The sequence below is a fragment of the Petaurus breviceps genome, unplaced genomic scaffold (assembly GCF_028583685.1).
Source record: "Petaurus breviceps papuanus isolate PSGF00001 unplaced genomic scaffold, PetGlider_PUasm1.0 90977, whole genome shotgun sequence".
NCBI classification, from domain to species: domain Eukaryota; kingdom Metazoa; phylum Chordata; class Mammalia; order Diprotodontia; family Petauridae; genus Petaurus; species Petaurus breviceps.
In genome coordinates, this window is record NW_027187391.1 from 5537968 (window position 1) to 5561332 (window position 23365).

The 23365-nt window shown below is 38.9% G+C and overlaps 1 long non-coding RNA gene across 2 annotated transcripts in view; it reads right to left on the reverse strand.

Moving 5' to 3' along the window:
- Positions 1-19507: 19507 nt before the first annotated feature.
- The window catches only part of LOC138153028 (uncharacterized), a 31561-nt gene continuing 27703 nt past the window's right edge, over positions 19508-23365 (reverse strand). The window contains exons 3-4 of one of the 2 annotated variants that reach the window (XR_011166275.1): positions 22240-22601; positions 19508-19992 (exon numbers count right to left, since the gene is read on the reverse strand). This is a non-coding gene — a long non-coding RNA (uncharacterized lncRNA). The remainder of the gene's footprint in view (positions 19993-22239; positions 22602-23365) is intronic. The other variant, XR_011166274.1, reaches the window with a different exon arrangement.

Genomic DNA, 23365 nt, shown 5'->3' on the forward strand with positions numbered 1-23365 from the left:
TAACCCCACTTGGAATTTTCTTGGCAAAGATACTGGAATAGTTTGCCATTTCCTTCTCCAGCTCATTTTATAGATGAGGAAATTAAGGCAAACAAGGTTCAGCAACTGGCCCAGGGTCTCACAGCTAGTAAGTGTCTGAAGCAAGATTTGAGCTCAGGAAGATAGGTTTTCCTGACTTCACATCCAGCACTCCATCCACTGTGCCACCTAGCTGCCAATGGTCTTCTTGGAAAGGCTGAATGGACCACTTGTAGGGTATTCTGTAAAGAGGTTTCCTGTCCCAGGTACAGGTTAGATGAGGTCAAACTCCTAGATTCTGATTCTGGGGGCAGGCCTCCCCCCTTCAGGTCATTAAATGGCTATTAGATAAGAAGGGCTGAAATCCTCTCCCCATATCCCTTCCAGATCACTATACAATTAACCCCATGAGTATCTCACTGCCCAGAGAAAATGCCATTTGTGCCCTCCAACTGAGTTGAGCAGTGCACGGTGGGGGCAGGTGCATGGAAGCATAGAGGGGGCAGGGAGGAAGGGGGTAAGAGTATGATGACAGTCCCAGCTCTGGCCTACTCAATTTGAATCACTGATCTTCCCTAGCCTGGCATTTCCCATGTTGGAGCAAAAGAATGAGAATGAAACTTCAAATGTTCTTTTCCTTGTTTGTTTTTCTTCCTGAAATCTAATCCCTGAGCACAGTGGTAAACAAAAATAAACCAGGAATGACTAGCAATAAAACATGAGCAAGAACAAACCTAATATTAAGGTAAAAATAGCATTAATCAGAGCGAAAAATTGAATTTAGCCCCATTACAGTCATAGCACAGAGGGTCTGTGGAGATTTTTTTTTGTTTTTGGTTTGTTTTGCTTTTTTTTTTAATCTTGCAGGCAGCATAAGTATTCTGTGAGAGATCATCTTACCCTTGAGAAATGATACATTTCAGGCAGTAATTGGAATACTTAATAAAACATTTTCAAATGACACAGAAATTTTCCTCTTCAAATATGTATATTCCTTTTTAAAGGGTGCATAAGGTGAAATGTTTGGGATTTTTCCCCTCACAGCCTTTCTGTAAATACATATGAGAAACAGAACATTTTCCTAGGTGTTGGCATAACATGGGAGCATTGTATGGAGTGGAAAGTTACTGGCATGGGTCAATAACGCAGGTCAGTGTTTACATAAGCATCTTCCTCGACATGCTCTTTGCACTAAAATATCTCTCCGGCATTTTTGGTGAAAAACAGCTACTAAACAGAAGCAGCCTTTCAAAGCTAAACAGTTTGGTATTTTAAGGCTGTCTCTACCTTCAAATCTACCATCACCCATTCACTAAAAACAGGGCTGTACACCCAGCTCCCCTTAGGTTTCTGTGATCTAGGAGGGCATGAGGTAGAGTCAGTGGCCACTCCCATTGTCTCAAGATCTTGGGATCATAGAGTGCTAAAGCTTAGAGATTGTCTAGCCCAATCCCCTTGCTTCACCTAGAAGAAAACTAGCTACAAAAACATTTATTAATCACCATGTTCCAGGCTATGCTCTGAATATATAAAACTGAGACAGTCTCTACCCTGAAGCAATTTATCATGCAAGAAGGCACTTGAAATCCTCAGGCTGCAAGTTATTATAGCTCACTTATTTGGGTCTCACATACCTGTCATCTATCCAGAACCTGGAAGGAAGAAAAAGGGGTCTCTAGATGGACAGTCAAAATATATATCACAGAAAATAAGCACCAAAGTTCATGCACTTTACTCAAAGAAGAGCCCCTCTGGCCCTCATTTGGAGCCTATTGACTCTTACTCTAGCAAGCTTGTTACCACCAGGCTTGGGACCTTGCATAAGAGCTGAAGAAGTAAATCAAAAAGAGCAGACTGCCAGGGAGCAAGGGTGCTGGCTTCAGCAAGACTGAAAAAAAAAAGGATCAATTGATTAATAAACATTTATGAAGCACCTGCTATCTGCCAGGCACTGTGCTAATCTCTGAGGATACAAAGGGGAACAATGGACCAACGACATCAAGACAGTAATGTTTTGAAGAGCTAAAAGATAGCCCCTGTCCTCAAGGAGCTTACAATCTAATGGAGAACAAGAGGAAACAACAGCAGCAAAACTATAAAAAGCAGATACCAAATCTCTAAAAGCAGAGCAGTCTCTTTGCTTGAGTAATCCTGAGGACAGCACCATATTCCACCCTTGTGGAATAACTATAGTAACTAATATATAACTATATAATAACTAATAATCTATATAAAATGTATAATAATAAAAATCACTTAAAATTATTTTTAAAATGAAAAAGTGAAATTAGTTTCAGTGTCCTCTGTTTAAATATACATATACACACATATATGTATATTTATATATTATATAAATATATATTTTTTTAAGTTTTGCTACTTAAAACTTCAGCTATCTGGAATTTTCACTGATACAGAAAGCCTCATTCCCTGATGACACTGGATAAATGAGACTTTTATTCCTTTTTATTTTTTTGCATTTGGGCTATGTGGAATGAAGAATAACATAGTAGTTTGTTTTGTTTATCTTCAATGCATTTATGTATTATAGTTACTTGTATCTTCCCCTACTACCAATCCATGAGGGCTACAAATGTGCCTTCTTTAAACTTTATATTTTCCTAGTATAGGGTTCTGCTCATATTAGGCATTTAATAAATGTTTGTTGAATTGAATTGTTTAAATTGCCTAGCAATGTCAATGACTTGACACAAAGCCATGACTGAATCCACAAACCAGAGAGGTAGATAAGTTTTTTAACCCCCTTTTCTATTCTACCCTCCTTTCCCCCACCCTGCCCCAACTCAAAAACACATGTACACTCATACATGCATACACATACACTTGTGCACATGTGTAAACATGTACTCACATGTATACAGAAATGTATATGATAGTACCAAGTCAATAATCCCATTTTCCAAGTAATCCTTCCTCTGTGTATACTCACAAACCAAGCTGGTGCTTGGGCTGTTTTATGACAGACCATAACAGGTCTATGGGACATAATATCATTTCACATGTATTAGATTTTATATCTGAAGTGATAGAGATAATTCTAGATCTGAAGTTGGAAGACCTAGGTTTGACTCCTGCTACTATCATTTGCTACCTTCTTTTTCTTTTTTGATGCAAAATTTTTAACTAAAATACTTGCTACTTTGTTCTAAAGGAAGATTTAGGGCAAAAAGGATGACATTTCACCTCAGCATATACCATGGGGAAAAGTGTACACATATTGTGCACATAGAGAGAGCAGCAATTAACTCCATAGGAATCACAGATTTAGAACTGGAGGAGAACTTAACGTTGATCAAGTCCAGGAATTCTTAACCTTTTTTGTGTCATAGATTCAATCTGGTCACACCTATGGACCACATCTCAAAGTAAGGTTTTTAAATGGAAAAGTAAAATACATAGGATTACAAAGAAAATCAGTTAAATTATTTTTTTAAGTTCATAGACCCCAGCTTAAAAACTTGTGATAAAGAAATTACCTGCTGCCCCCAGTCTCCCTCTTCCACTTTTCACCTCTTATTCTGGGAACAGCCATCAGATCAATGCTGCCATTACTTCTGAAAAGGATTTGTCAATTGACCTTCCTATTGCTCCTCTCACTATATCAGCTAGCTGATTCACTGAAAAGAGTAAGACCTAGAGTCAGGAAGACTTGAATTCAAATCCAGCCTCAGACATTTACTAGCTGTGAAATCTTGGGCAAGTCACTGAACCACTGTTTGCTTCATTTGTAAAATGGGGATAAATAATATAACTCCCAGGGGTTTGTGTCAAATAAGATCAAAATCATGAAGTACTTCACACAATGCCTGGCACATAGAAAAACTATATAAATGTTAATTATTATTATTGTTGCTATTATTATTATTATATCTGAGATCTTCCAAACTAAAATACTCTTCCCTGGCCAACCCTCACTTCTTCCCTAAGTTTCATCTTCCCTAACTTGAATACAACTTCTTGGAGGGTAGGGACCACCTAGTTTTGTCTTTGGATCCCCAGTGTTTGGCATATAATTGATTATTAACTAAGACTTTCCATTAATTCATTTATTAAGACCCTGAGAGGTAATGTCTCCCAAGGTCATAAAGGTATTAAGTGGCAGAGTAAGTATTTGAACCCAGGTTCTCTGACTTCAAAAAATAAGTTTTTCTACTGTACCATACCATTGTCTGCATGGAATTGGGTACTACCAAGAATGTATTCACCCAAAATGCCAAATTCTTGGCCTATACTCTAATGATCCCTCTGTAAGACATTTTGTAATTAGAAAAATTGTATGGCAGGAATAGCTTATGCAATCAGTGGCATGTTTCAACGTCTGTTTCAAACCAGTATCAAAGAGGTGAGTTAATCTGCCACAGGATAACATGATCCTTTTGCCCTGGCTGGCACAGATTGTGGAATATATTACTCCCTTGTGGACGATGTTATTGTGTGCTTGTTTGGGAGTTATGAGCTGTAAATCAGCCCCTGAACTTCAGAAATCATCTCTTTGCCATATGAGACCTTACTACATGCCCAGGCCCAAAAGGCTTTTACTAGCAGTGAGGACCCTAGAAAGGTGGGTTTTTTAGTCCCGTAGCACAAGGAGAGTTATAGTCCCCCAAAACATCCTGAAACAGAGACCTTTGACGGACAATACATTGCATTGTATTTTGTTCTGCTCTTGATTAAACTTGAGTCAACAGGATAAAGAAAAATACATGCACTTTTTTTAACCTGCCACCCACAGGCTCAACGAGGAAGACAATAAACAGTAGCTTCATTCAGAGAGCTCTGGTACAAAGACCAGTGCTAGGATATTTTATGGTACCATCATTATTGGACTGCTGGTTGAAAAGGAAGGAAGGAATGGGCGCAATAGCAGGGAACAGGGCCAGTCGTAGAGAAAATTTGGGTATACTCTTTTCAGCAATTCCTCCAATATCTTGAGCACCATGATATAGCAGCAAAAAGCATAGGTTTTCAAGTCAGAAGTTTTAGTTTTAAATCCTAGATTTATCTATATGACATTGGGCAGGTCACTTAACCTCTCTGGGCCTGAGTTTCCTCACTGCAAAATGAGGGGGTTGGACTAAATGGCTTCTGGTCCCTTCTAGCTCTAGATCTCTGACCCTATGTTCACCCACTTTGGCATATCTAGCCATTCTTGGAGCTCCACTGGCTGGAACCTGCTTATGATGAACCTTGCCTACCTCAACTTAGCAGTGTCTTGCTTCCACCTTCCTCCCTACTTTTCCTTTCTCAAGTACAATAAATTTTGTTCCAATTCAAAATTTATTAACAATGATTTGCTAGACACTGTGCTTTTTTGAGCTTATTTAACTTTTTAAACTCAGCTATACTAGCAGAATCATCAAGGGACTCCCAGTCAATTGAGCCCCCCAATTATCTTGATGAAAATAAGTACAATAAACTTTTCAGTGAGTAGCCTGTTAGCAAAGGAAATGAAGAAGACTAACAGAGACAGTGGACTTGACCCTGGGGGCATAAATTGGCTCAGTGGATTTTCTCAGTCCATCAATTTATGTGGACAAATAGTAGAATTTAAGAATTACAAACTGACAATGTAGAGTAGCCAGGAAGAGAGCAAGCTATGGTGGAAGAACTAGGCTCTTGGATTTTCTCCTCACCCCTTCTCTACAACTCATAGAAAGCACAGCAAGTTGGGTGAAACTATCTCTCTTTATCATTTCCATTGGCATTGGCATCATATCTTAGATATCTTAGAACAAATGGCAGCATCCAGTAGAGGGAGTCCACCTATGGAGGTCAGTCAGTAAGGAACTAAGAATTGGTTCCTGGAACTGAGGTCAAGAAATGGCAGTCCCTATAGCCAAGACTCCTGCTGGTCCTTGTGTATGTGTTCTGTTTCTTTAACAAAGGGCTTAGCAGTACACAAGGAGAGGATTTAAGCTGATTCCAAAGATGGAGACAGTGGTGACAATAACCAAGAATCAATGCCATGTGCTTCATCCACATGGCAGGACCAGTGTTTCCCTGAAGCAACTTCTTTCCTCCCACCCACAACATGGGGAAGCTTTACCTAAAAAGACAAAGCTGCCTCTGGGACTTTATTGACCTCAGCTTCCTTCCTCCTCTCTCGCCCCTCCCCACTCCCAACCCAGCCAACATGGGGTAAGCCCAGAACAAAGCTGCCTCTAATTGGCCCCAGCTTCATTTAGAGGACACAAACTCCCAGATACAAGAAGTATAGGCCTCTCAGATGTGATGGGTACCTAAAACCACATGAGTTACCATACATTAATGGTCAGACACATTTCTAGGTAGAAACTACTGGGGGTGGTGGGTATGCACATCTAGAAAAGCTAAGTCCCATTGTAACTTTATTATAAAACCCTGCTGCAAAGGGTAAACTAAACCTCCTTATGTTGAATGTTCAATGCCTCATTTTATCCAAACATTGAACTTGAACTAAGAGACCTCTGACAAGCCAGGAGCAGACCCTGGTAAAGATCCCATACCCAACAAAGAGCAGTATCAGTATATTACAAGAAGACACTGGGGTACAAAGGGGAATAGAATGGCATTTCTATGTTAATATGTGCCCCCTACTTGTAAACTCTGAGCATCCACACTTTTCACTTACATTCTATGCATTTGTAGGAGAGCAAAGGTATAGTTCAAGAGTATATACACACAAAGTACCTTGAATCCTAAGTATTCAACCTTTGGGGGACCCAAGCTATGAGTGTAAGTTGCAGGAAAATATCATAGAGCTACAATACACTTATCTTGTATTATTATTCCTTACTGTTATTTATGTGTGTCTTTTAACCCCTTATGACACCATAAGCTCCAAAAAGGAAGAGACATGTCTAATTTATCTTTATATCTCCCCCAGTACCTACCTTAATAGATCCTGCATAAAGTAAGTGTTTAGAAAATAATTTGTTTAATTGAATTGAGGGGAGAGTAGTGCCTTGTTAAGGTAACTGGAGCAAGAAGGGACCTTGCAATGTTCTTCAAATCCCATAATAAAAACAGTTATCTATTCCACCCTTCAGTTGGCCATGACAGGGAGCTGGCCAAGGTGATATAATAGGTAGGAACACAGTTCTAGATCTGGCCTCAACACTATGCCTATCTTTTATTAATATACAAACGTTTTAACCATGTTCCAAGAAGGGAAAAGTGGACATCTTCACTGCTGTCCATTAGATCACAACCAGTATTGCAACTAGAATCACAACCAAATCATAACGGGTTTGGTTTGGAGTAAACAAACTTTTCAAAGGCAAGAAACACCACACCAGTCTCTAGGGAGAGAACCCTCATCATAGCCAAGATGCTTTAGTGTTGTGCAAGTATTTTATGGGGCTTGCTGTTTCTTTTGTTTAGTAGCCAGGTAAAACAAGAGATAAATACTTTAAAAAAAAATCCTCCCCTCCACCTCTTTTTGCCACACACCCTTGTATGTATCTCTTTGCACACAGAACACCTTTCAAAGCCATTAGAAAGTCCCAAAACTGAAAGGGGGAATGGGAACAAAACATATTAGTTTTCCAAAGAGATTGTTAAGCTATCTAGCCTACCTTATTCCCTTTCTTCTTTCAGAACCTCTTCTCAAAATTCCAGAAAGCCTAGGAAAGAACTCTAGGAAGAAAGAAGCAAAGACAATTACTCTCCTCTAAACCAAAATATCTGTGAGCTAAAGACTATGCCAAAGAGAGACTCATTCAGCTGCCAACAATGTCTCCCCGGTGTGATTTATTTCTTTCCATGTGTTTTTATTTCCTAATTGTCATTTCTATCTTATTTAGGTGGCAAGCATGCCAGATGAGAATCGTATTTCCCTATATGTTTTTATGGTGCCTCATACAATGACTGTACTCAATAAATTGAAAATCATTATTATATACAAATGTATATGTTAATACTTGATCTGCAAGCTTGGATGTTGGAATGAATCAACAAACCCTGGCGGATGCCACAGTATGGTATTTCAATGAAGTCATCGCAGAATCACTAGCAATTATCTTGAACTCAGCAGGAGGTGCCTAGAGGGAAAAATCATAGGGCCTATATTTTTAAAAGGGAAATAGGATAATGCCTAAAACTACAGACTTAACTTCCAGACCTGGGAAAATATTGGAGAGTACCCTTCCTTAAAATCCCTTAATAGCCCTAGAAGATCACATCCAACCAAGTAAAAATTAAAATGCCTTTGCAAAGAGTAATTCTTGTCAAACTCATCTAACTCCTTCCCACAACAGAGTTGACAAGCCTGATGGGCTAAACAGGAGCAAAAGGTTTGATTGGTTTTTTACTTTAATGAGGATTTGAATTTTATCTTGCCCATCATAAAGTAGCTAGGAAAATATGGTTCACATCAATGACATTTCCATCAGGTAGCGTGCCACTGATTAGCTGGTCATTCCCATCCAGAAAACATTAATATAGACCAATGTCATCCTAGGAAGACATACTTCATGAAATTCCATAGTGGCCAGTCCTCAACCTGCTGCTATTTTTAGTAGACTTAGTTGATGGTGGAGAATATACTTATTAAATTTCTTGATGACATCAAATCGGGTGTGGTGGCTTTGACCTTGGAAAACCAGAAAGAAGTACAAAGTGATCTTGACAAGTCAGGGCTGTGGGTGGATATAAACGTAATGAAGTTCAGCAGGGTAATTCACTTTGGGAAGAAAAACAAACTGCACAAATACAAGACTGGTTTGGTGGCATCATAAAGGAAAAAAAAGATCTAGGGGTCATAGTCAACATTGCTAAATATGATTCATTAGTGTGGCACTCTAGCAAAAATACCAAGGATAATATGATGAAAGAAAAATAACATAGAGCATAACATCCCCCCCCCCAAAAAAAAAAATCCAAAACAAAACACAAACAAGACTCAGCATTGGTCATGCCTTTGTTTTGTTAAGGGTTCTACAGCTAATATGTGATATGGAAAGCTTTCAAGAGATCAATTTAAGAGAATGATTAAAGTTTTGGGAAACAACCTTTTTGGATGAAAAGCTAATACTAAAGGAATTAGGTTTATTTAACTTAGGAAAGGGAAAGCTGAGAGACTTAAAAGTTTTCCCACCCTACTGGGTTTTAAAAAAAAAAGAGGACAGGAAGTAGGCAATGAGTTTCAATTTAAGTATAAGGTTAGGCATTAGAAAAAACTTTCTGAATGGAAAGGTTATGGGATACTTTAATGCACTGTCAAGGGAACTTAGAGTCTTCTCCTCTGGAAATTTTTAAAAGAATCTTTCTGGAATGATTTGAGTGCTGTATCCCAACTAAAAAGAGTGCTTTACTAGAGATGTGAAAGGAGGTGGGGTGGGGACTCAAAACTTTTTTTCTTTTTCCCCAAGAATTTTTCTGATTTGGGGGGCAGGGGAGAGCCCATTGGGAACAGGAAGAAAGTCCCTTTCCCCTACCCATCCTCCATTCCAAACTCCACCCCCAACTCTTTGTTTGAACATAACCTTCACAGTGGTTGCAACAAATATATAATCATATAATTGGCTTTTATGTCCTCACTTTATGAATGTTTTTCATTGAATGGCTGGATTAATTCTATCAGAAATGTGGAAAGCTTACAGACCTCATAGTATCTGTAGCTAATGATAACATGCACCCCTTCCCCTAATACATCATGCACATTTCATGTTTTTCTTCTACTATTTTGCCTCTTTGTAACATCCTATCCCTTCTTCACCACCAAATTCTTACCCATTCTTCCAGGTCCACACACATTGAATCTGCCTCCTCCATGAAGGCCATCCCTAAAAACCAACCCATAGCTATCTCTCCAGTCTAGTTATTGTTTGTATATGTCTTTGTGATATTTCTTATGGCTGCCCAGAGTCTCATATGGCCAAATCACACAACTCTTTGCATAAGTGAGCTGGAAAGCAAACCTCACCTCAGAGTATATATACCCTTCTTCAGGGTCAAAGGACATCACAACCTTTGTGACCTACTCCCTAATTACAAAGTGACAAAAGGTGTGGGCCTTCCTGAAAAAAAAAGCCTCCCCCCACTCAAGCCCCACCTGTTGGGTTCCACTTGAGGCCCATTATGAGACAGGGAAGATCTTTAAATTCCCTAGGCCCATTAAGGGGCAGGGGAGATCTTCAAATTCCCTTACTATTACACTCACTTCCTATCAAACTTTTTGTGTATCCACAACTTGTCTTTTCTAACCATATTATAAACTCTGAAGATTGGAACTAGGAATATGTTGTATATTTCTTTGTGTCACCACAGTATATCAAGGTCCTGATTAGTATGAAAAGTCAATCCTAAACTGGTTCACATGTATTTAAGTTCTCATGCTTAAAATTATAATTATTTAAGAGATGGCAATTGGCTCCAGCCCAGGGATAATATGTAGTACAAATTCAAATAATGCAACTACTTCAGGGCTTATTCACACTAATCAGAACCTGACTGTATTAGGTTCATCATGGGGTAATATATTTGTAGAATAAGTTAATAAATTATTAGGACATTTAGAATACATTAAATCTAAGCCTTGAAAAGTTATGGTTTTTTGCCTCATACAATTACATCTGAGAAAGGTATGGTCTTTCACAACAAAGTAGGTGAGCAAGATATGGAGAATGAAGAACTAAAAAGAAACTTGAAAAAGATGTAAAAAAAATGATTCAGAGTAAAGAAAGCAGATCATAAAGAACAATATACACAATGACCACAGTAATGTAAAGGAAAACAATACTAAAAGATATCAGAAATCTGATGAATGAACCAATTTTGATTTTGGAGGACTGACGGTGAAACACGATTATCTCCTGTCTGTAGATAAGTGGTAAATTATAGGTATGAAAAGCTGCATTAAGGTGCCAGGTATGACAGATATGTTAGTTTTCTTAACAGTTTTACTTTTCAACAAGGGCAGTTGGTACTATGGGGAGGCAAGTATGGGCAGTGACAGTGATAAAGGGGTGTGCCACGAGACAACTGTTAAATTTTTAGTGGGAGCATTTATACCTCAGAAATCTGCAAATACAACAAATCAGGGTTTGATGTATTGTACTGATCATTTAGACTTAAGAAGGTGATTAATGCATGCGGATTATAATGATGCTGATAAAACGGAAAAGTATGTTGCCTATACTTACCCCCTCCCCCACAAAGAGCTGGTTGTTAAACATTTACCAGCAACTACTACAGTAATATTTAAAAAAAAAAAAGAACTAATAATCCTTTAATCCTCTAAAAGATGAAGTTTAATCCTCTAAAAGTTGAAGTGTATTCCAACAGGAAAAAAACAAACATTAAATTTTATAAATACTTATTGGTGGGAAAAAACCACTAAACTACAGCTAACTTTATAAGCTAACTTTATAAAACCTAATAAAAACAATCTGCAATGCCTTTTAAAAAACTTTCACACCTAGAAAATGTTAAATTATGGAGCCTCTAAAATGGTGTAAGTTGTAGAAATTATGCAACTATTGGCATTTCCATCTGAGTAGAAAATTCCTTATCAGTGTGTGCAATTATGAAAGGAAACAGCAAGGACTATCCTATTGAAAAGCTTACTTAAGGTGATTCAGTAGAGCATAATTTCAATCCTCCTTGTATATTATTTTAAGGTTGATATTTGATTTCTATTCTATCTCAGCTTACTAGGACCTGGTCTTTCTGCTCTGACTGCCAACAAAACATCAAAAGTGATAGATCTTTTAAGATCTTTTTTTAAGATCTTTTTAAGATCTTGTTAAACAATCCTAGCAATACTCAATTAGAAAACGAGTTCATTTTACCTACACAGATATAAAATTTAAATCACTAATCTAGGCTGCATTTGAACCAATGACCTGGAAGCTAACAATTCCATATCCTATTAACCATCAGTCCCCTAGTAATTTTTTTAAAATATCTTAACATAAAGCATCATCTGGGAGTCACCAGATATTACTATTGCAAGAAATGTACAGAGGTTTGTTTATCTAAATAGTGTCTGTAGGTGTTTAGATGTGCTGCTCCTTGGAAAATGCTAAGGGGCTGTTATGATGCTGCTTGAGTTATTTGACATACCAGTAAAACTTGTTCTACAATTCATTTTCATATTAGGTTAACTTCTCAGGAACTTGTTGTGTAGAGTAGAACCCTAGAATCACAGAATGAATGAACTGGAAGGGAATTTAAGAGATCATCTAGTCCAGTCCATTCATTTTTCAGACAAGGAAACAGAGATCCAGAGAGGTACAGTGATTTACCCAAGGTTATGAAGGTATGTGGCAGAGATAGGATTAAAACCCAGCTCTTTTGATGAGTCTTATCCTCTTTCCAATACAATGAGATCTCCATTCACAGGAACATCCTTAAAATTCTCCCCACACAATTTATGGTATTCACAATTCTTTCTAAAACACTTTAAAATCTTAAGATATAAATAAGTAAATGCATGATTAAATAAAAATATTGAAGCTTAAACTCTGAGAATCAGTCAAAAAAATATGCCAAAATCTATACTGTTTCCATACTTTCTGTCTTCCAAATTTGACTGCCTTTTTTCTGTATGAAATCCTGGTTCCCCTCCAGATTGGTTCCTATCCAAATCTGGCCAAAAGCAGTAGAAGATTTTTTTAACCAGTTACAGATGGGGACCTTTGTCAGTAATCAACAATTCAAACATTTATAAAGCATTGATTCTTGGACAGTTGTGATAATAACTGGATATAAGAGAAAAATGAAACAGTGCCTGCCTTCAAGAAGCCTATACTTGGATTGGGGGAGGAGAAAGAGGAATATTATAGAATATAGATCAATACTCTAGATGTAGACAGAGATAATTTGAGGGAGGGAGAGAGCACTAACCAGATGGAAAGGCTCACAAAGTAGGTGTCTTGGGGAGTGGGGCCTTACAGGAAGATAAGAAATCTAAAAGGCAGAACTAAGGAGGACATAAATTCCAAACATGTTTATTGTTGATTTGGGAGTGATGATTTAGTGTTGATTTGGGTAGGTTAGGAGGCTAAGAGGTAAGACTACAGTGTTCCAGCCTAAAACCCTTGAAGACATCTGTAACGCCTGAGGGTCCAAGAATAGACATACTATCTACACAATATTTATAGTAAAGCAAGACCTTCAGTGGACCAGATCTTTAACCAAGAAGTCAATACCAAGCTACAGATAAGTATAAAAGACCAGTTTACATTTAGAGGCAAGGACAGAAGCAAGAAATTCAGATATATTGTGTGACTGTCACACAACTGACTGTACCACTTATGGATAAGTCATTATCATTAGGGTCATCATAGACTTTTGAGCTAGAACTTTCTTATAGGATTTTCACTTTAGAGGTAGAAGGGACCCCAGAAGTCATCCATTTCAAAACTCTCATTTTATAGATGAGGAAACTAAGTCTCAAAGAGGGGAACTGACTTGCTGAAGGTCACACAGATACTAAGTTGCAAAGCCTGTGTGATCTGATCCAAAGTACAGTGCTCTAAATTACTGAGAGAGAATGTTACTGAAATCTTCATCTTCATCTACTTACTTTGTCTGTATTTTGTGCCTTAATGTCCTGAAACTTGAGAAAATAGTCTTTCCAGGAATAAACTGAAAGAACTGCAGAGCACACTTACAGTTTACCTACGTAGGGCCCAATGGGAAAAGCCCTGCATTTGGAGTCACATGACCTCCATTCAAATCCCAGGTCTGCTACTTGACTATCCATATAACCTTTGGCAAGAAAAGTCATTTCTAGGCTTCAGGTTCTTCAACTGGGTTTCCAGTTCTAAAGTTGTGATTTTATAATCCTGTAATGGGGGTGATTAGGGGAACCCCTTGATCTGTTGGACTGAGATGATCCTGCGGAGCCAGGGCACATATATTGGCCCTTTTCTAAAGGATCACCCAAGTGCAACACATCAGATAGTTCTATGGATCACCTCCATTAAAATCCTATATGCAAAGTTGACTGTGAAAATGAGGTCATAACATTTGTTCTCTTATACAATTGCCATGCTCCTGAGGACTACACCAGGAAACTATGCAATCACTGGGGCATAAGACCATGAGAAGGAAATGGAACAACCCAACAACCTCTCCCAAAACACTCCTCTTCTGAGCTGGGCAACATATCTGACCTGTTCTACTGTTCTGCTAACAAGGCTGTCACTTCCTGGTCAGTGCAAAGGATAAAGGAATAAAAGGAGTTTGGGTCAAGTCAAGTCAAAAATCATGTATTAAGTTCCCACTAACATCATCATCATCATCATCATCACCATTATCAGGAAGAACAATATTTACGATATTTATATGATGCTTACTATGTGTCACATGCCATGATAAGCACAGGAGAGGCAAAGAAAGGCAAAAACCCTCCCCCCAAGGAGCTCATATTCTCATGGGGTATATAAACAACTATATACATACATACATATATATAAATATATTCATTTATACTTACATAGTGTATGTGCATACATATTGTGTGATATTGTGTGTGTGTGTGTGTATTGGTTGGTTATTTTCCTTCATTCTCAGAGGACCTATGATAGAGTCAAGTTTCCATGTGTCTGACTGAGGTTGATCAGACCAATACAAGCTCAGAATGCTCTTCCACATGTCAGGCACAAATAGTCTGTATGAACATTTGGGGTGGATTCTCTAAATTTGGGTATACTGTGTTTCCATTGAGCTGTTTCCATTCTGTTTTGCTCATAAAGCATAGCACCTTCTCTGATGTGGGCACACCATGCTGACTGGTCCTATGCCAGTGTTTTCCATGTCACACAATTTCAAAGTTGTTAAGAGAGACTTAAAGAGTGTCCTTGTATTGTTTCTTCTAGACACCATGTGAATGTTTGCCCTGTGCAAATTCTCCACAAAATAGTCTTTGTAGCAAGCATACATTTTGTATTCATACAATGTGACCAGTTCCTCCGAGCTGCACTCTCTGAAGCAGAGTTTGAATGCTTGGCAGTTTAGTTCAAGTAAGGACCTCAGTATCTGGTACCTTATACTGCCGGGTGGTCTTCAGAATCTTTCTAAAACAATTCAAATGTAAGTGATTGGCATGGCACTGGTAGACTGTCCAGGTTTTACAGGCATAAAACAATGAAGTCAGCAAATGGCTCTGTAGACCTTCAGTTCGGTAGTCCATCTAATACCTCTTCTCTCCCATACTTTCCTTCGGAGCCTCCCAAACACTGAGCTAGCTCTGATGATGCTTGCGTCAACCTCATTATCAACATGTACATCCTGGAAAGTACACTAGCAAGATAAGTGAACTTATCCATAGCATTCAAAACTTCTCTATTTGCTGAAACCAATGGTTCTATGTATGGATGGTGTGGTGGTGGCTGGTGGAGCACCTGTGTTTTCTTGGTGTTAATTGTTAGGCCAAAATTAGCACAAGCAGCAGAGAATTGATCCATACTTTGTTGCATCTCAGCTTCAGAGGCTGCATTGAGTGCAACATCATCTGCAAACAGAACATCTTGCACCAACACTCCCTCCACTTTGGTCTTAGTTTATTGTCTTTTCAAGTTGAAGAATTTGCCAGTTGACTTTGATGCTGTGTTCATCCTCATTGAAAGCATTTGATGACATGGCCGAAAATATCATGTTAAAAAGCATGGGAGCAAGCACACAGCCTTGTTTCACTCCATTGGTGACTGGGAAAGTCCAAGGTTGTGTGTGTGTGTGTGTATACACACAAACACATATATGTTTGTATGTATGTATATGTGTGTGTGTATATATATATATATATATATATATATATAATCTAAATCCTAGGTAATCTCAGAGGGAAGCATCAATGGGATGGCCAGAGGACACAGATATACTTTGAACCTGGCTATGGCATCAAGCCTTCAGGAGGGGAAACAGGATGCCATCTCAATCCATCTCTGCTTCAAGCATGGTTCTGGATGCCCCAGATTCTTCAGTTCTCAGAATGTGTATTTTGTTAGATAAGATTAAGATAATAATACCAAGAAGTGATGGTAAACTCCCTGGGGATAGTGACTTAACTCTGGCTCTGAATATATTTTTCTTTCTGTCCCAATGCCTTCCACATATAATGTTGGCAACTTGGCTCAAGGGACCATTCCTTGGAGTATGCACAGTTGTTCCCTGCCTGGTTCTGGGTAAAGCACATGGAAGCTTGAAGGCAGCTTACTTCTAGACATGTAGACTCAAGGGCTTGAAATGGGAGTTGAAAAAGAGCTCCCAAGAGGAGACAGCTTCTGGGTAGGAGGGTGTCTTGGATAGATTCTCCAGGTGACAACATGTGAGTGCAGGAAAAGTAATATCATTCTACCAGGATCAACAAAGACCCTTCTTACCCTGCTCCTTTCTGAAGTCACATCTTGTTACCTAGAGTGCCACAAACCAAAGACCCCAGCCAGAAGCTGTCTCCTCTTTTAAAAGGTCCCTTTTCCAGCATAGGAGACAATTAGGTGGCTCTTTGTCATCTTCCCCTAGCAAGTCCCTGAGTCATGACTGGCTGGAAATATCACCCCATCCCCTACCCCCAAGCTTCCATGTAATTGACTGAAAAGAGGCAAGGAATAGCTGAACTTAATACAAGAAATGGTCCTTTTAAGCCAATTCAACCATGTTACACTCATAATGAGTGTTTAAGGTGGAGATAGATGGCTGGGTGAAAGATGCCTAAGGCTTCATCACAACAAAAAAGCAGGAAATACACCAAACAAAGGAAAAGAACAGCACATCAGAGACTTAATAAGTGATTATTGGTTGGCTAGATGAAAGATAGAATAAAGTGAAATGATAACAATACTGAGCTATAGGCTAGAGTGAGGGAAATGTGCTTGGGATACATGCTATGCAATATGGTTCTAGAGTAGATGCTACTAAAGGAATTCTCCCTTTGATGTCACCAGAAATCTTCTGGAAGACAGCCTGCTCATTAAGGGATTGTGGAATTATGGATTATAATTGGCAGGAATGTTATTAGTGTGAAAAGATCCAAGAAGCCTGTTTAAAAAAAAAAAAAGCATAATTCGCCCTTCACTTCAGATGAGCTCTCAAACTCTACAAGATTGTGTGAGGGAAATGTTGGAAAGTCCAACAAGAATTCATTAAGTCCCCACTTATGTGCAAAGCAGAGTGCAGAGCTAAGCATTAGAGATACAGATACAGAAGGAAAAACAATCTATGTCCTCAAGGAGCTTACACTGGCAGAGAGAAGGGGAATGAGTTTATACACAAGAATCTGAGGAAGAACTACTGATCAGAGAAGGGCTGAAGGAAGATAGCACCCTGACCTGAGCCTTCAAGAAACCTTAGGAATCTCCAGGGCAACACATCCCAAGCACCCCAGCCCTCCTCTAAATTCAGTTTCTGAGGAACCTTAACAACCAAAAATAATAAAGTAGTCAATCTCCGAATGAGGGAGGTGGACATAGTAGCAACATTCATATTATCCGAAGGAAAACTGAGTTGAGAGGAACTAGGGGGAGGGGAAGAATGGTAACCAAGTGTTGATGAATTTCTTCCCTTAAAGGCTAAGGCAATGTTTACACACAGTAAATTTTACAATAAATTACAAGACCAGATGGACCCCTGGAATGGCTACTGACAGAACTGGAACCACTAACGAAGGACCTTTTGCCTTTGCTGACACAGAAGAAATCATTCATAATAGATGGTATAGTAGAGACCACTTCACAAAGTCAGTAAAAAGCTGACAAATAAAACAGAATCCTGGATAAGACTCAAGAAATGAAAACAGCCTAGCCAAAAGCTTTAGCCAGAAACAGAGAAAGGCACAGATTTACCATGATCCTACACTTCCCCTCTCCCCTCCAAAGTTACCAAAAAATTTTTTTAAAAAACAGAATACTAATTCACAAAGGCAAAAAAAATAGGTTAGCCAATCAGAGCTTTAGAATCAGAAGGGACTTCAGCATGCTCCTTTTTTTTTTTCATAAAAAAATTTTTCATTTTTTTTTTCAGCATAATCCGCTCCTTTTACAGATGAGGAAACTGAGACCCATAAAGATGAAATAATTAGCCCAGAGATTAAATCATTGAGCCAGGATAGGGACTCAGGTCCTCAAACTCCAAAGTCAATGTTCCTTCCCCAGAACTACATGACTGTTTGATGAGGGGGAAGGGTCTGAGAATAAATGTTCAATATAGGAGCCAGATTCCTCCAACTGTAAGATGTTATCTCACCTTTATGTCAACAGAAGCACCTCTAAGATACTGAGCACATCAAAAGAAAGCCATGGGAGAGATGAGTCAATACCCTGAGTCGTCAGTAGTTCACATGGTGGTTAAAAGCTTGCAAGAAGACGAGTCTGCATTAAGTTCGGTCCAGCTCTGAGAGATTGCAAAAACTATGTACGTGCTAATTATTAAATGATAGGGGTGATAATAAAGATTCTTGAGGAAAACTACTTGGTAAAGACAAATGCAAACTTCATTCGCACCCACACCACCCCTAAATATACTACATGGAAACTGTTACTCCTTCCCCAAAACTTTTCTTTCTCTTTGTTGGAACAAAGCACTCTTTGAATCGAGAGCGACTTGCCAGAAAACGTCGATTTCAGCTCTGGGGAGGGGAATGTAAAGAGGTCCCCCTTTTTTTAGCCCCAGCAGTTTAACACCTGTAAAAATCTCCCCAGCCTTTAATGACTTACCTAATGAGATAAATAAACCCTCTTTGATATGCAGAAATAGTTTAGCCGCAGCCTACTCTCACAACTTGGGGGAAAATGTATTCCCTCTCTTTTCTCCCTTTGGGAACTCCTGGAAAAGGACTCCAGGTGGGCTGGAGGAAGTATCAGAGAGGTAACTTTACTACTCTGTTCCCTTCCTCCCCCACCCCCAGCCCTATCCAGCCTGATTTCCCTTCTCCAAACACAGCAGGTGAACTGAGGGGGGAAGGGGAGGAAGGCATATCTCAAGCTAAGCTTTGCCTGACCCCACTCAGGGCAGGGGAGCACCAGCAGGAAGTCTGAGGGCGGAGGGAAAAGGCAAAAGTGGGAGAACCGCAGGGGGGCAGAGATACCTTGGGGGAGGGAAGAGGAGGACTGGAACCCAGCCCAGCAAGATTAGAGAGATGTTGGGAGGACAGCTCTGTTCTAGGCAGCTGTCTCCACTGCACTACCAATCCGCACTGTGTCCTCTAAGGATTTGCCTGAACTAGGTAGTCACAGAGGGGATGATTCTAATTAGGGAAAGCTTCTACTTAATAGCATCAAGTCACAGCTCTCTGGAAGACGGGAAAATGAAAGGACCAAGTTTGATGGAGAGGGTGAGGTCGCCTGGAGTCTGAAACCAGAGTCTTTAAGGATTTATAGATTGTGTGTTTTGCCCACAAGGTTGGTTCATAACTTGTTAACAACCAGGGAGCTTTCACAGCCCAAAGACCACCCACATTCGATAACCTGATGCTGGAGTCCTCTGATTGCCATTCTTAAGCCGTTTCCTACAACCAAAGGGAATTATGTGACCCACAGAGCAGTTCCAGAGAGAGGCAACAAAGGGGAAGTGGCCATTCCTGCTAAGGACATTCCCACGTGTCCTCTATATGTCCTTGAGATTCTATGAAGTCCTCCTTCATGAACATCATTGTATTGTCAGTTGCCACCATTTTAATGATATTCATCAACATCATCATCATCATAAAATGTTTATTGAGGTACCAACTGTTTACAAGATAATATATTAAGCAGTACTAGGTTGGCAGTGCTGCAAAGTGGACGGAGCCAGTTTAGTAAGAGGCACAGGTTCAAACTGTCTCTGACACATATTGGCAAGTCACTTAACCCTTAGTGCCCCAGGCAACTCCCAAAGACCACGAGTTGCAAAACAGGTGAAGATCTCCTTGGCAGAGGGAATTCCCTATATAAGTGAAATCACAAATCCAGTCCAAAATTTTTTTTTAATGGTAGGTAGGGCCTAAATTATGCAGAAATGCAGATGAGCTTCCTGGCCCTTAAGCAGTTGACCCTAGAGAGAAGCAATGTGTATAAAAAAGAGGTGGTGTTAATTCGTTAAGAACAATGAAAACCTTTGAAAATAACAAGGAATTGATATGATAGCCAGTCTAATGAAAGTGATGTTAATACACTAGGGTTTCTAAGAATGAATTATCAAAGCACAAAGGTAAATATAAGAATTATGGAAAATAACTCTACCCATAGGAGGGGTCTTAAATTGTTTAAGGCCACAGTTATGATTTAATTGATTAAAAACTACAAAACGGGGTGGCTAAGTGGTGCAGTGAATACAGCATAGGCCCTGGAGTCAGGAGGACCTGAGTTCAAATCCGACCTCAGATATTTAACTAACAACCAGCTGTGTGAACTTGGGCAAGTCACTTAACCCTGATTGACCTGCCTTCCCCCCTCCAAAAAGACCAAAAAAAAAAACAAGTATGATTGTAATATTGGACAAATTACTGCTCATACTCAAGAAAGGAATAAAAAAAATTCCTATCATGATTATATGTTTATTTGTATATGGAACTATGCAAGGTTCTAGCCAATTTTGACCCAAGAACGTTTTGTTCATTGAACTGTTCCATCAAAAAGGAGCTGCTGCATTACACTTAGAATAACAATAGGTCCCTGCCCAAGTACCACCTAATGGTTATTTTTTGGGCCCTCCAGACTTAGAGTGAATGTAAATAGCAACTGTTTCTCTTTTGGCCAGCAACCTTGAGGGTCTTACCCTCCCAGTTTAAGGTTTATTATTATTATTATTAAAGGGGGTCATCCCTTGGCTCACTTCTTAAAGAGGCCTATTCACTGAATAGGGTAGCCTCACTCAAAGTGAGAAATTGAAAAGACCTTAGCTTAAAGGGCCAAAATCTCCCACTGCATCCAGGGTCGTCTCCTGGCTTGTTCTGATTGATATCTGGCCACTGGACTCATATGGCTCTGGAGGAGAAAGTGAGGCTGGTGAGTGCATAGCCCTCCCTCACTCAAATCAAAGTCTATTATTGCAAGTCATGTCATCATCTCCCTGATGTCAAGGTCCTCTTTAGGAATGAAAGACAAACCATACAACCACAAAAGATATATACATATATTCTGATGCCCAGGAATTCTGAGCCCTGTTTTTTTTTTCTTTAAGCCTCAACTAAAATCTTTTGCAAAAAGGCTTTCCCAGCTTCTCTTAATTCTAGTGCCTTCCCTCTGTTAAGTATTTCCTATTTTTCCTGTATATAGCCTGCTTTGCAATTTATTTTATTTTCATGTTGTCCGACCCGTTAGATTGTAAAACTCTTTGAGGACAGGGATTGTTTGTTGCCTATTTTTGTATCCCCAGTATTTAGCACAGTGTCTGGCACACAGTAGGCACTTGATAAATGTTTACTGATCTATTGATAAAAGGTCAAGAGAAAAATAGACCTCTAAGTGAAGAATAGAAGGTATGAAATGAGGAGATCCCTTGCTGCTAATGTAGATCAACACTTTCTCTTCCATTTATAGTCTCAGCAAGTTACCTAGAGTGCTAGGAGGTTAACTAATTTGCCCAAGGTCACTCAGTCAGTATGTGTCAGGGTTGGTACTTGAACTGAAGTTGTCTAGACTCTGAGGACCATTTTCTATCCACTCTGCCAAGCCTGCCTTATCCACAAAATGAAGATAATAGCTGGTCTATCTGCCTTACTGTTTTGCTGTGAGAATTAAATTAGTAAAAAGGACTTTGAAAGCTTAAAAGTCTTCCACAAAATTCGAGGTACAAAATGCTACACATAAATAGACATCAAATTGAATTATCAAGCATTATGTAGTAGAAAGAATACTGAATCTGGGAGTCAGAAAACCTGGGTCTTGCCCCACCTCTGTCACTAACTAGCTGTGTAATGATAGGTAAATCATTTATCCTCTTGGGGCATCCATTTCTTCTTCTAGGAAATTAAGAAATTAGACTAGATCAGGAATCTAACTTTTTTGTGCTATAGATCCCTTTGGTTATCTGGTGCCTAAGGATCCCTTCTCAGAATAATGTTTTTAAATACATCAAATAAAATATAAAAGGATATGAAAGAATGCAATTATATTGAAATAGTTATTAAAAAAAGAAATAGTTATACAAAAAAAAATTTTTTTAAGTTCATAAACTCTAGAGATCATCTTTAAGGTCCCTTCCAATTCTGTTTTTGGTACACTCCAATTGCAGAGACGAATGTTGCCACTATATATTAATTTGCACAGAGCTATAAAATGTATGAGTAAAAATACTTACTATAGATGAAAATACAACTATATAGGTAACTTGGATACTGTTGGTTCAATAAATCCTTCATAAATTGAGTCTAGGGTCTTTGTCTTGTCCATTTGTAGTCACAAACATTCCAAAAGTTCCAGCTCTAAATCTGATCAAGATAAACACCTTGAGGGCAGGTACTGTTGCATTCATTTGTCTTTGGGTCCTTAGGATTTTGTACATAGTACATACTTTTAAAATGCTTGTTGATTAATTGATCCTTATAGTTAAGAGTTCTTATAGAGAGCTCTTATGAAGGTAGAGGAATTCCTCAGTATCTAGCAAAATCAAGTATGATCGGATTTCTTGGGTAAGTGCTGTGGTTCCAGAAGCAAATTCTACTAAAAAAAAAAAGTTTACATTTTTTAATAAAGAGGAGTATTTTCAGAAACAGACCCAAGAATATAATAAGGGTAGAAAGAGTATCTAATCTATAATTATAACATGTTTTACAGGCTTAACACTAAATCTGCTGATCTTAACATAAGCTATATTAGTTATTTATGTCCTGCCATATTTAGGAAGTTAACAATTTTATGTTTACCAGATATGATTATAGGTCTCTTGGGATTTTAGAGTAGCAAGATATCCAAAGTTTTAGTTTGTGAAATATCTCTTATCCAATTAATGTTCATAACAGAAACTTTTGGTTGTGTGTTTGATTTTTTTTTTGTTTGGTTTGTTTATCGGGTTGTTTTTTTGTGACTGGGTCTCCCTCTCTAGCCCAGGCTAGAAGTGCAGCAGCCACTCACAACTCCACCCCATTGCTGGTGAGCTAGAAAACTTTGACCTGCTCTGTTTCCAACCTAGACCAGTTCCCCCAACCTTGCATCCTGGTGGCTCCCTCTCCCTGGAGCTCATAATACTGGGGTCAGACTTAGTGCAGGCACCATCCCATCAGCTTTGGCCCTCTTACAACTCAGAACACTCCAATTCAAGTACTCCCCAAATGAAATGCTCCACCAGCCTCAGCATCTTTAGGAGCAGGGAGTGATAGGCTTATACCACCATGGCCAATAGAACAGAATCTTTCCCTACATCATTTTAAATTTTAGCTAGACATCTTGCTTACTGTTGAGATTAGCAAGTTAAACTTGATACTAGT